At 40.2% G+C, this 12,242-nt stretch overlaps 1 long non-coding RNA gene across 2 annotated transcripts; it reads right to left on the bottom strand.

The window, feature by feature from the left end:
* Positions 1-817: 817 nt before the first annotated feature.
* On the bottom strand, positions 818-12,240 carry LOC138117062 (uncharacterized). 2 transcript variants are annotated; one of them, XR_011154482.1, is made up of 4 exons: positions 12,167-12,240; positions 9,719-9,851; positions 3,397-3,541; positions 818-2,991 (listed from the first exon to the last, which is right to left on the bottom strand). It is a non-coding gene; the product is annotated as an uncharacterized lncRNA (long non-coding RNA). The 2 variants fall into 2 exon arrangements; XR_011154483.1 differs by having other exon boundaries at positions 3,401-3,541.
* Positions 12,241-12,242: the final 2 nt, after the last annotated feature.

Here is a 12,242-nt window from a genome sequence, read left to right as displayed (position 1 = left end):
TAAATTCTCCAGAGAGGTTTCCCAGGACGCGTCCCTCCTTTCTGACTTTGCATTCCTCAGATCTAAAATTGCTTTTCAGGAAGAATGGTTCATTGTCTTTGGGAGTTCTTTTTTGGGGATGTATAACTTACAAACATTTCTGTGTATCACAGGGAATGCTGGGAAAGCTTCACTCTCCCCACTCCTTTCAGCTGGATGTATCTTTGCCCATCCACCACTTGCTTCACTTCCCAGGATTTGACAGTTCAGTGCTTTTTTCAAAAGGACCACATCAGACAGGCTTTCAGAATCATAGAATCGCAGAGTAAGCCGAGTTGGAAGAGACCCATCAGGATCATGGAGCCCACCTCCTGGCCCTGCACAGGACACCCCAGCAATCCCCCCGTGTGCCTGAGAGCATGGTCCAAACACTTCTTGGGCTCAGCCAAGCTCAGAGCTGTGCCCATTGCCCTGGGGAGCCTGTTCAGTGCCCAACCACCCTGTGGGTGAAAAACTTTTCCCTGATATAGAACCTATTTAATTGTTACTGCAATGCCTTATCAGCCCTTGGAAAATGAAGATCTTATTCACCCAGAGCTAAACTGCTACAAAAGAATCTAAGAGCAGCAAAATCTCACTTTGAGAAAGAAAAAAACTAGAGAAAGGAATAAGTAACACCTCCTGCATCCACCAGGTCAAGCACATCATTTCTAATCATTCAAATGCAAACCATAAAATGCCACATTAGAAGTCAGAACAGTATCAGCACACCTTCCTTAACACCTAACACCATGCAAATCCACAGGGCAAGGCAGACATGCCTGTCATTTGTACACAGTCTCTAGAGGCTCCAGGAGTCTGGATCTGCACATCAGAAGCAGATTTATTGGACTGTGACTATGTGCTCTGCACAGTAAGAACCAATGAATCTTGTGTTGGATTGATTAAAATTGTAATTGTACAATCTCTGTGATCCAAAGAACAAGGAGTCATTTTTCACAGAGAAACACTTAGCAATTGGACAGACTCAAACTCTCTGCCTCAAGGCATTTGTAGCTGTTCTTTACATTGTCACATAAATCAAAGGCATGTATTTTGACCCTTCTACACATAATGCAGCCAAATAGGAAGCAATACAACACAAAAAACATTGCTAGTTGAATTCAGAACTGCTTTTCAGAAAGAAAAACAATGGAGGATATAAACCTCTTACCATTGCAGAAAATTTGATACTATCTTCATAATAAAAAGTACAAATAATAGACAATTAACAATTAAGTTGCTTAAATTGAACCAATATTCCATTTTTACTACTACATATAAAGAGGACGAGAGAAAAGAAAATGCAGACAGAAATAGAACTATGAGGTTAATTTCAAAGTTAGAAGGAAGGGAGAAAGAAACCTGAATAACCCTCACTTACTTGTTTCTGTTTCTGTAAAAGCTGTTCACAAGGCCAAGAACTGAAAACCCTTGATCTCCATACCCAATAACGTTTTTAGGCAATCAAAATCAAAACAGTTTTGAAAGACAGTTTAGAGTCTGCTTTGTCATCCATTATTGTTATGGAGAAACATAAACCATGTAAACACATAACCTGTGAAATACCAAGACTTCTGCTAGACCTTTCAGGAATTCTATAGCTCCTGGGCTAAGAATTAGGTGCCAAAGAACTTGGTGTTGCAACCTTCAGCAGGTGCAGCTGCTGCTGAGTGGCACCTGCCCAGGTTTTCCTCTCCCCAGCTCATTCATTCTCTGTGGAATCGCTTGCACAGGCATCACAGTCCTCCATGTTGAGTCATCCTCGACAAAGTCACTTGCACAGCTCCTCACACATCTTGTCAGAAGTGATGAGAGCAGATGTATCTTGCTTACCAGAATTGATATGTTTACAGCAGGTGATGCCACAGTTCTACCCAATTAGTGATAGTACCTATTTTCCATTGAAAACCAGAGTGGCTGTATTTAATCACTTCCTCTTATTTCACATAATTTGTTTAGATTTAGAAACAAATGAATGCAAATCAGGCATGTTTTTCACAGCACAGTAAGTTAAAAGCATGTGCACAGAGATCTGACCATTCAGAAGCACAAAACTCAAATCCAACAAAGCAAAATATTTTAGCTAATCTACAATCTAAGATCAAAAATTTACTTTCAATCCACTCTTAATGACTTCAGGATGCATGTGATCAGTACTTGATACAGAAGGGAGAGCCAGTATTAGAGAGAGAAACCCATCCACAGCCTCTGCCCAGGAGCTCAGTGTCAGACCTCAGTCTCTAAGACTTCAGTTGTCAAGATCAATGTATTTTAAACTCTGTAGAAGTGGTAAGGGAAGGGATCATCGTGGCCCATGGCATCCTTTTTGTTTCAAAGTCTGCTGAACCGCTTCTGCTTAGATAAGTCAAACCTCAGAGCAAAATCAAGACTTCAAACTTGACCTTGACAGATTCTGAAGTATTAAAAACCTGTGTTCAAAATCCTCTCCTACAAGGTTTACTATTTTTGTACCTCAACCAAAGTGAGTTGAAGATACAGTTCAATTTTTCATTTCTCTTGAGAGCCCTTCCATGTAGTAGAAGAAAAGAGCTACTGCATTCCTAAATCACTGAATCAATGTCAAGGTTGTGTGTTTATTTGATAATCTTTGATAACCGGTAAAAAACATTTCTTGAGATAAATGTATCAACAGGACTGGGGTTCTGTACCTTTTTATTAGATACAGCTACTCCAGAAGAAATAGAAACAAAGACATCCTTAGCTTATTAAACATTTGTATTAGCGATGTGTTTTCTTCATTTGAAGCCTTCTCCTCTTAGGTCACTGAGAATTTGGATCAGACTTGTCCTGCCTGGGGTTTGAACAAGGTTTGTTCCAGAATGTGTTGGTCCGGCTGCTGGCATTGGCTGGTAACTTTCTTTGTCAAAGTGACACAAGGTAGTCCCTGTTCCAGGAGTCCATTCCTACGACAGTCAGGAGGGCTGCAGGGACAATCAAGGGCTGGCTGTCCTATAGTTATCAGAAGATAAGGACAGGCTGTAATTATAAAATAAAGCAACAGGCTGTGAAAGACTATAGCCAGCCAAACAGGCGTTTGTTTTTCCTCATAAATATGTATGAGCTGTTTCCTTTTACTCTTTCAGCTAATGGCCATAGGAATTCTGCCAGTTTGCTGTGTCAGGTATGTCAGTGCTCACTTGACTTTCCTAACCAGGCTTTTCCTAGTAACATTTACCAGAAATATACTAAAAAACAATTAAAAAACAAAGATCCTTCATCATCTGTTGCAACTACAAAAGTTTACAGACTGCTATGACAAAATGTTTATTAACACATTAACTGCTTTAAAGGTGAGTGGTCAGTATTTCAACACACACAGACAGACCAGTAGAAAAAGCTAGGATGAGTTTGTACCTGCCTTCAGTGCTGACATTCACTGCTCTCCTTACAGATGTCACTGCAGTTGACTGCTGGCTATACTTTCACCTCTGCTTCCTGAGAACGACTTCAGAACAGAAAGGTCACTGCTGGCTTTCTTTCACATCAATAAAAGCAAAACCTAATTTAACAGCAGAGGGGAAATATGATAATAACAATCACCATCTCACAGTCTCCTCCCTGTGCCCCCTGGGAGGCTGCAGGAGGAATGGAGCCCCAGGAAGAGACTGCTTCATCTTTGCAGAACACTGGTTTTGTTAACAAATCACCACCAGCATCCCCTTCTAGAGAAAAGTTTTCCACGCAACATTTGGGAAAGTCAGTCATATATAGGGCATTGTGGAGTTCCAGAGGCTTTTCCCAGAATGACTCCACAAAAATCCCATCTGTGCAGGTCCAGCCATCTATGTCCCGTTCTCAGGAACTACATGTACAGATAAGAAATGTGACTTTTCATGTAGGACTTTTCATGTAGGACTTTTCTTTCTCCTTTTTTTTTTTTTTTTTTTTTTTTTTTTTTTTTTTTTTTTGTTTTTCTGCTTTTTTTACCACTCAAGAGAAATGCAAGTGAGTCCTAAACTACTGTCAAGAATCTATGAGAGGAGATAAAGTGCAAAGCAATTTAAAGTGAGCATCAATCATTTGGTTGAATGCCCAGAGTCAATCTGTGCTCAATCTTCCCTGAGGTACATTTAAATACGATATGAGAAAGAGGGACGGTGGGAATGTGTGTGAGAAAGGGCAGTGAGGGGAAAGGGCCTGCAGTGAGGGGAAAACAGGAGGGAAAGTGTAAAGAGCAGCATTAGGAGCAGTGTGAAGAGCAGCAGGACAAACTGTGTGAGGAACTGGGCAACTTTGAGCACCAAGGGTGGACAAGGAGGTGGACAAGGAGGTGGACAAGGAGGTGGACAAGGAGGTGGACAAGGAGGTGGACAAGGAGGTGGACAAGGAGGTGGACAAGGAGGTCCAGGGGCCAGAGCAGGGATTGCCCTGCAGTCTGTGGGGAGACCACAGTGGAGCAGACACCCCACTGCAGCCCATGGACAGCCCCACAGCAGCCACAGGAGGTGGACAGTTCCCAAAGGAGCTGTGCTGTTTGGACAGGACTTCCATTAAAGCCGGGGAAAAGTGTGAGGAGAGGGGGATAGTGAGGAACTGCTACAGACCGACCACAGCCCCACAGCCCCTGCCTGGTTTTGGGGCAGAGCATCACCCTGAGTATGGTCTCTACATCCAATTGTTATTCCCACTGCTATCAGAGAAAGAATTGGACAATTCTCACAGGAAAAATCCTGCCCACAAACAAGTCTAGATAACAGTAATAAAAATCACCAGTTCCTGTGAAACCAAATCTCCCTTTACAGACAAATACAGTGAAGGAAATTGTGATAAGTATCATCTTTGATCTAACTTACATTTAATTAATTTTAAAAGGCCTAATAACTTTGAAGAAGGATTAGATCTGAAATACACTTCTTTCAAGCAGTTTCTACACCACTAAAAGAAAGTATCGGTTTTTCTGCTCAATATAAGCATGTGCAGGGACACATACTCCAGGCCTCAATAAAATGAAGCATAAATTATACTCTGAAGTTGTACAGAATATGCAAAAGATACATCCTATCTGTACCTGCTCATTACATTTTACTGCCAAAATAGAATTTTGGCAAAAAAAAAGGTTTTTACAATAGCCTTCAAGTTTTAACACAAGACACTAGTCCTAGATTTTTCTACATCCTCTGACTCACACACTAATTAAAGTGACTGCCCTTCCTCAATGTGTACAAGCCAAAACAGATCTGATCATGTTGAAGTCTTGTCATAGGTTAGCAAGCTGAGTCTCAGAAGTGATGTTCTTCTTACAGCTTCCTCTATGACCTGACCAAACCTATCAGCTGACCAGTTTGAATATGGACAATTCTTTAAGCCACTTAAAATTGTGACCGCCTCTGTGATCCACACTTAAGAATACACAAACTTCCCCCCCAAGCTCTCTCTCGTTTCCAGTGCAGGGACAGGTGGCTGCAAGGCCCACGTGGGGGGGGCAGCAGGCCCAGGCCCTGCTCGGGCCAGGCCAGGCCAGGCCACGGCCATCCTGGAGCTGAAGGGCCCTGTTCCACCCACGGAACCCCCATCCCTCCCAGCAGGGCTGTGGGCAGCCAGAGCGGCTCGGCTTCTCCCCCCCCCCCACCACTGTGGCCAGGATTTCATCAAAAGCAGCACTGCTGTCCGGCAGACAAGGCCGAGGTGAGATTAACCCTTTTAGTGCTGTGAAGAGCTGAAAACCTGAGGGAAGAGAGAGAGGAGAGGCTTAAAGCTGAAATTCTGTTGTGAAGCTATGATATATCAGAGTATCCCGTTGTAATTTCATGAAGATATCGGGGGTGGAGTGTTCAACTCGTAAGCAAAAGCACCTGAGCTGAGATAGGCAGATGCTGACGCAGCTGTAATTTCATGAGAAGTTTGGACAGGGAGAGATGGAAGTGATGAGGACTTTTGCTCCAAACAGGAAAGGAGAAAACCTCAGTTCCTAGAGATGGTCCCAGAGATAGTCCTAAAAATGAAGATGAGGAAGACCCTTTGCTCCCAGGGAAGGAGAAGGGGCTTTGTTCTTAGAGATGAAATGCTCCCAGAGATGGGTGAAGAGAACTTTTGTTTCTGAACAGTTCAACCTTAAAATTCCCCCAAAAACCTTCAAGAGTGGACCCTCGAAAGCAGTTGTGGGAAAAGCTGCAAGTCAGGGGAAGGGACTCACATGCGAGCAGAGACTCCTCTTCCTAAATGGACTGAACAAGGTTATTATGGAAGTGGTAAACAGACTGAACATCTCAAGGGTTGTCTTTTTACTTTGTTAGTGGGAGAAGGGAGAAAGGTGGGGGGAGGAGGAGAGTTCTGAAGGTGGTATAATTTTTTTTTTTTCCCTCTTTTAGGTCTGTTAATAAACTTCTTTATATTCTTTCAAGGTTGGTGCCTACTTTGCATTTCTCAAAATTCTTATCTCACAGAAGGTAAACAGTAATGAGTATTTTGGACCAAACCACTACAATAAATTGGTGTTTCTGCCCGGGAACAAACCCAACCCGCTACAAGTCTCCAAGTCATAGGGCAGCCCCTTCAGACCACTGTATTTCAAGGATCCATTCCGACAATTCTGGATTGGTGCTGGCAGCATTTCTCTGAAATCCATGTTTGCCACTTCCCACTCAGGGTGAAAGAAACATCTTTAAGCTTCTGGACTGCATTCCAGTACAAGATCTTTTCCTTGGAATTACTGGTTAGCACAAAGCAATGCCTGTTCTGCTGTTTTAGCAATACTGTCTTCTGAGTCAAAGATGGCCATATTCCCAGAGATGCACCATGTAAATTATAGAATTATGTGCATTCTAAACTACTTTGGCGTAGAATCATACATTTAAATTCATTAAGCAGAAGGGTGGATAAATTCACTGAATTTCAGTATAAGCATTTGTTCAAGTAATTTTTAACACCAGATGGAAATTCAATCTTTAATGGCCATAAGATAGGCAGCCCAAGAAATGTACTCCAAAAATTAGAGACTTTTGGAAAGGTACTGGAGATAGAGCACTGGTAGGAGGAGGCAGGTGAGTGTTGTGAGGGGGTGCTGGGCACTCAGCATCCATTCTGATACACAGCCAGTGGCACCACCCTGGTGGACACGACATAAGCATCAGTTTGGAGCCACCAAGACATAATTATATATCCCACAGGCATGGCTCACTGTACCTTTTGGAGTAATTACATCTTATCCACTGAAAATACCTACTACTAGTTGCAATTGGATAGAATATGCCGCTCATTCCACCCCATTAGTGGGTAATGTGGCCTTGCCTGACTAGCCAGTGTTTTGTTCTGGCCAGAAGTATCTCATTACTGTACAAAAGCAATTTTGTAGCTTAAGTCATGTGTATATTCCTATCCTACAACAATAAACTACAAGAGGCGAGAAGAAAGGAGAGTGGGATTATGAACTATTTCACACATAATAAAACCACTTATGTAAAAAAGTATTTGTGATGTGCAAAACCAGGAAAGAGTTTATATACACAGAATATCATTATTATTGCCTGTAAATACTCAAATTTGACTGTTTCACCTCTAGATGTCAAGGACAATAGTTAATTTGTACAAAGTAGATAAATGAGGTGGAAACTAATCAGAAGAGGTTTGTTTATCTGTTCTTTGATGATATATTACACTACAATAATAAGACAGTAAGTGTGTGTTCTATCTGATTGAGAATAACTTCCAACATCATTTCTCATTTTTACATATCAGATCTGAAAGCACCTCCCAGTCTTTGAAGTTCAGCAATATTCAAAACCATTAATTAAGCCCAGCCATGTGGTAGCAGGGGATTTTAACAAGAAAAGTAACAACATTAAAATCCACCAAGCCTGCAACACGTTACTTCCCTCAAGTGACTCCTGCAGATGTCATCTCCTGTCTCCTCTGAATTTGATGGCCACGTTGCATTAAAATGGTAATTTTTCTTTGTACTGGGCAACTGCAAATGCATGTGTGGTTTTAATTGCATTTTACTTTTTTAAAAAATGTGAAAATACAAATTGTCTTTTGTTAGTAGATTGTATTTATAATGTAAGAAAACAATTATTCCAGAACACATTAATATCATACTTTGATTTTAAGATCTGTATGGCTAAACACACCCATAACAATCCACTACAACCTGCTTGCTTTCTGGGGAATGGGAAGACAGAGAAGGTATTTAAAAGACAATTTTCTCTCTTCTGCTGAAGATCCAGGGACTTACCAAAGAGCTGATGTGGCTCAGCAGAAAACAAATCTTCCAGATGAAAGACAACTGAGAAAATGGAGTGGCTCACAATTTAAATTTACTAGTCCAAAGGCAAGGGCTTCTCCTTCTCTCCCTTCTGACAAGCACTGACATGAAGTGTGTTATGTGTTATGGTTTTCCTAGAACTCAAAACAGTAGAGCTGTCATTGCCCTCCCAAGGCCAAGATCTCCAGAGCTGGAGCAGTGTGACAGAACACACAGTGACTGCTTCATTTTTTTCCCCCCAATTATAAAACATTGCTATTTGGTTTCCATTAAAGATGATCATTAAAAGCTGCTTATTAAAAAAATAATTTATAGGATGGAGAAAGTTGATGAGAAGCTACTATTTCTGGCAGCAGATTTATCAATAGAGAAAATTATAAAATAAATGAAGAGGGAGAAGAAGTCCATTTAGAAAAGCCAATGAGACTAGATATAAAAAATAAATTTATGTTGTGATAAGTGGTAGGAATTTGATTTAACAGAATTTATAAACCATGCATATGGTATTTCACAAATGCATAAATGCAAGTAGAGGTCTAATACAATCCCATTTCCTCCCCTGCCATCTCACTTTTATAAATATAAAAAGCCCTGACAGCCAAGTAAAAATAATGTATTGCTTCAAGAGTCCTTAAAAGAAAAGAAACTGAATTATTGTTATGCAGTAAAATTTATATTGTCTGTGAGGTGAGTGTGCTCTACCTTCTTGTTATAAAACATACATAAATTTTCAAAGGAGTGTATTAGAGCCTTGCCTGCAACACTGAGAGCTGCTTCTGGAGTAAGTCACATGAGGAGACATGGATTCACCTTGGGCTTTCAGGAAGGCACAGAAAAACACTAAAATATCTCATTACAGAAAGAAAGATTTTCATTCTCATAGGTCATAGTCCAATTTTGTAGATTGCTGCAAAATCAGAATTGCTGATAATTTTAGATAACCTGTAAATGTTTTCCTTTCTAATACAATGTGGTAAATGTGTGGGATTTGAACCCCATGGAGAATCACCTACCCCGCGTGAACTGAGTTTTTTCACACATGGGAATAGCCAGGGGCAGCCCTAAATTGAATACAGATTAACTGCACTCACATCTTAGGCTGAGCAAAGGGCATATGTGCATTTTGGAAAATCAGATTTTAAAAAGCAGATATATAACATGCTGCCAGCAGATCATGTGCCAAAATTGAGGAATGCAGGGTCCAGCAATTGACAAAACTGTCAGGGTTTAAAAATTCTTTTCAAGGCAAAACCAGATTATTTCTATATGTTTATGAAGAAGATACACAAGGCTGAACTTCTAAAAATGGGGAATCTATTTCTTATTTTGTTGGGTTTTTTAATTTATGTGCAGCACAGATTTGTTTCCTAATTAAAAAAATACCCCCCACACAAATTCCAAATATGGAGGGGCTGGTCCTGATTTTTCAATTTCTTCTGTTTTTTCCAGGAGAGACAAGTGAAAGGCTGTGCTTACCTCACAGCAGTGATGGCTGGAATGGCTCATGGGAATGCTGTTTTCAGTCCATTTTAGCCTAAGTGGCAAGTCCTTCAGAGTGCCAGAGTCATTCACAAATAATCCAAAGTGTCAGATGGGGAGGGATTCTCTGCTGCAAGACGAGTTATATAATGAAAATGCTGACAGTCTTTTAATTATCAGTGGCACAAGCGGGTGCTACTATAATAAATCTCTCTTTCCTAAACACAGATGAATCAAAAAACTAATTAGTAGCTTCATCAAAGCTCTCTAGGATCAAATCTAGTCAAAAAGATTATATAGAAAATGCTGCTCCGACAGAGTTTAAAATGAAGTCAGTCACTTGGGTATACTTAAGCAGCCCACAGTGGGAACCACATAAGAATGGGCTACAATATTCCCCATGAAGAGATACCAGGATTCTTCTTTATTTCTGAAGGAAAACATGAAGCACATTAACAGGGTGAGAGAATACCATGGAACCCTGTAACAATTTACAGTGATGATTATACAGAATTAAAAGATCTTTTCAGTCTACACTTTATAGCAAAAATATGGGAATGGGCACTGAGCACTGATAATTTGGATACCCATTTCTATCTCTCACATGAACAGCCATGATGCACTGTAAGGTCATAAACCAAGGCAGGCAGCTCAGACAGCAATTACAAGCTCTCATAAAAAACAGCAAATCAGCAGTCCAGAAAAAGCCCTAAGACAGAAATATATCCAAGTAAAATATTTAAATCATTCTGAGCGTTAATTATAACACGTTATAATTAACATGTTTGTTGGTATGCTATAAACATGAAAAATACATTACTCTTAGAAATTAACCTTTGTATCTTCCCTGGAGAAAGGATGTTTTTTCCAACAGAAACACAGTGTTATCAGTGGAATTCTGTAACACACACTTTGAGGAGCTCTAAAGCCCTGACACTTATGCTGTTAAATGGCCACATACATTTCCAGAGTTGCGTAAAACATTCTAAAATACTGCCAAAAATACTATGTCACATTTAGTTCACCAACTGTTGTTCGCTTCACATGACTGAAAACAATTGCAAGTTATCTTCCAGTCTTTCATTAATATCACGAAGATAAAACAAATGCATACTCCTTGCACACACAAAACAGAAGAAATTACTCTTCTGAAAGAAAAATTACACAAAGAGTCATAAGCCCCATACAGTTAGAGAAACAAAATATTCCAAGAGGGCTTCTGTGGAGATAAAGTGTTAATGAGGAGATTTCAGAAACGTGAATGACATTATGTTAGACGGAGTTGAGTGCCAGCCTACCCCGTCATGACTTCGAAAGCTTTGCCATAAAGCACAGGATAACCACTGCAATGAGGAAACCTTTAGTATTGTCTAAGTAACTCTAGGGAATTTTGTGGAAAATGCACGTAGAAAACAAGGGTGATCTGATAGAGAACCACAAAAAAAGGTTTCATTTTGAATATAAAATATGCCAGACTGAGAACTGAAATATCTTGAAAGTCCTATGAAACCATAAATTGCAAAATCAGTACACACTGTGATTTACACAAGAAATTGCCAAGGATTCAGTTCCTACAGATTGCTTTTGAAAGCATTTGTGTAGCGTTTTATAATTACAGCTTTCAAAGTGAGGCAAGTTTTCATAGAATCATAGAATAGCTTGGGCTGGAAGGGACCTTGAAGATCATCTCATTCCAACCCTCCTTGGGCAGGGACACCTTCCACTAGAACAGGCTGCTCAGAGCCCCATCCAGCCTGGCCTTGAAGGTGTTCTCCTAACTGCAGAGAAAGAATAGGCAAAGTTTAGCTCAGCTGAAGCCCTGACTGGGTTATAGTGTTTGGTGGCACTTTTATTCCTTGATGCCTGCAAAAGCTATCCCATAATATAAACACAACAAAACCTGGGAAGAGCAACACCAACACATTGTTTGGACCCAGTTCAGTGAAATGTCCCCATTTCTTTCTCTGGTATTCAATCTTGTTTCTTTTCTTTCGTAAGAGCTGCTGTACTGCCAAACTTTCTTACTTGAATTAAATTTCTAAGTGCAGATATTGTAAAAAGTTACTTTTCACTTTTGGAGTAAGATATTGAATTTTCACTCATCAAAAAAAAAAAAAAACCAAGCAGTAGAAAAAGTGAAACCTGGACACCTATGGATTTTCATCAAGTGAACGTTTTTTTGGAGGCTGAAAAGGTCCAATGTCATCGGAAAGCAGAACATCTGTTACATTCTCTGGTGAAACTTGATAAGAAGAATGATGAAGGGGGTTCAGAATTCCTATGAAAGTTACTTCTGGTTCAGCATCTACATGCCATATTTACATGAAAGCAGAGCATCACCAGAGTTCGGGTTTGTGAAATCAAATCACAAAAGAAGATACTTCAGGTCCATGTTTATGAGTTCAGATACAACATCTGGGCACTGGTCAGGCAAAAAGTACTCACCTTCAGTAAGAGATTCCTTTTCTATCTTCTTCTCAAGGTACTTTTCCTGGGAGCAGCATCTGAGAACAGCTGAAGT

Source organism: Aphelocoma coerulescens, chromosome 11 (assembly GCF_041296385.1).
Source record: "Aphelocoma coerulescens isolate FSJ_1873_10779 chromosome 11, UR_Acoe_1.0, whole genome shotgun sequence".
Taxonomy (NCBI): Eukaryota; Metazoa; Chordata; class Aves; order Passeriformes; family Corvidae; genus Aphelocoma; species Aphelocoma coerulescens.
This window is presented reverse-complemented; position numbering and strand designations above follow the sequence as displayed.